Raw genomic sequence first — 2,500 nt, 5'->3', positions numbered from 1 at the left:
CCCGTTTTTGGGCTGTTTTGGCCTGTTTTTGGTCTGTTCTGGCGTGGCGCGGTGACCGTCGTGAGCGGAGCAAAACGTCAGCCATCTCAGCACCTTGGAACCCCCCGGGTGGCACAGGGCTGGATGGGGCTTTCGTATAGCAGGGACGGTGCTGCCTCACGCTTCGCTCGCTGTTCGCCGCTCGCCGCTCGCTCGCGCAACCTAAAATGGCCAGTTTTGGCCCGTTTTTGGGCTGTTTTGGCCTGTTTTTGGTCCGTTCTTGCGTGGCACGGCGACCGTCGTGAGCGGAGCAAAACGTCAGCCATCTCAGCACCCTGGAACCCCCCGGGTGGCACAGGGCTGGATGGGGCTTTCGTATAGCAGGGACGGTGCTGCCTCTCGCTTCGCTCGCTGTTCGCCGCTCACCGCTCGCTCGCTCAGCCAAAAATGGCCAGTTTTGGCCCGTTTTTGGGCTGTTTTGGCCTGTTTTTGGTCCGTTCTTGCATGGCGCGGTGACCGTCGTGAGCGGAGCAAAACGTCAGCCATCTCAGCACCCTGGAACCCCCCGGGTGGCACAGGGCTGGATGGGGCTTTCGTATAGCAGGGACGGTGCTGCCTCACGCTTCGCTCGCTGTTCGCCGCTCGCCGCTCGCTCGCGCAGCCAAAAATGACCAGTTTTGGCCCGTTTTTGGGCTGTTTTGGCCTGTTTATGGTCCGTTCTTGCGTGGTGCGGTGACCGTCGTGAGCGGAGCAAAACGTCAGCCATCTCAGCACCCTGGAACCCCCCGGGTGGCACAGGGCTGGATGGGGCTTTCGTATATAGCAGGGACGGTGCTGCCTCTCGCTTCGCTCGCTGTCCGCCGCTCGCCGCTCGCTCGCGCAGCCAAAAATGGCCAGTTTTGGCCCGTTTTTGGGCCGTTTTGGCCAGTTTTTGGCCTGTTCTTGCATTGCGCGGTGACCGTCGAGAGCGGAGCAAAACGTCAGCCATCTCAGCACCCTGGAACCCCCCGGGTGGCACAGGGCTGGATGGGGCTTTCGTATAGCAGGGACGGTGCTGCCTCTCGCTTCGCTCGCTGTCCGCCGCTCGCCGCTCGCTCGTGCAGCCAAAAATGGCCAGTTTTGGCCCGTTTTTGGGCCGTTTTGGCCAGTTTTTGGCCTGTTCTTGCATTGCGCGGTGACCGTCGAGAGCGGAGCAAAACGTCAGCCATCTCAGCACCCTGGAACCCCCCGGGTGGCACAGGGCTGGATGGGGCTTTCGTATAGCAGGGACGGTGCTGCCTCTCGCTTCGCTCGCTGTCCGCCGCTCGCCGCTCGCTCGTGCAGCCAAAAATGGCCAGTTTTGGCCCGTTTTTGGGCCGTTTTGGCCAGTTTTTGGCCTGTTCTTGCATTGCGCGGTGACCGTCGAGAGCGGAGCAAAACGTCAGCCATCTCAGCACCCTGGAACCCCCCGGGTGGCACAGGGCTGGATGGGGCTTTCGTATAGCAGGGACGGTGCTGCCTCTCGCTTCGCTCGCTGTCCGCCGCTCGCCGCTCGCTCGTGCAGCCAAAAATGGCCAGTTTTGGCCCGTTTTTGGGCCGTTTTGGCCAGTTTTTGGCCTGTTCTTGCATTGCGCGGTGACCGTCGAGAGCGGAGCAAAACGTCAGCCATCTCAGCACCCTGGAACCCCCCGGGTGGCACAGGGCTGGATGGGGCTTTCGTATAGCAGGGACGGTGCTGCCTCTCGCTTCGCTCGCTGTCCGCCGCTCGCCGCTCGCTCGTGCAGCCAAAAATGGCCAGTTTTGGCCCGTTTTTGGGCCGTTTTGGCCAGTTTTTGGCCTGTTCTTGCATTGCGCGGTGACCGTCGAGAGCGGAGCAAAACGTCAGCCATCTCAGCACCCTGGAACCCCCCGGGTGGCACAGGGCTGGATGGGGCTTTCGTATAGCAGGGACGGTGCTGCCTCTCGCTTCGCTCGCTGTCCGCCGCTCGCCGCTCGCTCGCGCAGCCAAAAATGGCCAGTTTTGGCCCGTTTTTGGGCCGTTTTGGCCAGTTTTTGGCCTGTTCTTGCATTGCGCGGTGACCGTCGAGAGCGGAGCAAAACGTCAGCCATCTCAGCACCCTGGAACCCCCCGGGTGGCACAGGGCTGGATGGGGCTTTCGTATAGCAGGGACGGTGCTGCCTCTCGCTTCGCTCGCTGTCCGCCGCTCGCCGCTCGCGCAGCCAAAAATGGCCAGTTTTGGCCCGTTTTTGGGCCGTTTTGGCCAGTTTTTGGCCTGTTCTTGCATTGCGCGGTGACCGTCGAGAGCGGAGCAAAACGTCAGCCATCTCAGCACCCTGGAACCCCCCGGGTGGCACAGGGCTGGATGGGGCTTTCGTATAGCAGGGACGGTGCTGCCTCTCGCTTCGCTCGCTGTTCGCCGCTCGCCGCTCGCTCGCGCAGCCAAAAATGGCCAGTTTTGGCCCGTTTTTGGGCTGTTTTGGCCAGTTTTTGGCCTGTTCTTGCGTGGTGCGGTGACCGTCGTGAGCGGAGCAAAACGTCAGC

Source organism: Musa acuminata, unplaced genomic scaffold (genome assembly GCF_036884655.1).
Source record: "Musa acuminata AAA Group cultivar baxijiao unplaced genomic scaffold, Cavendish_Baxijiao_AAA HiC_scaffold_348, whole genome shotgun sequence".
NCBI classification, from domain to species: Eukaryota; Viridiplantae; Streptophyta; class Magnoliopsida; order Zingiberales; family Musaceae; genus Musa; species Musa acuminata.
The sequence above is the reverse complement of the archived record's forward strand: the minus strand, read 5'-3'. Positions refer to the sequence as shown.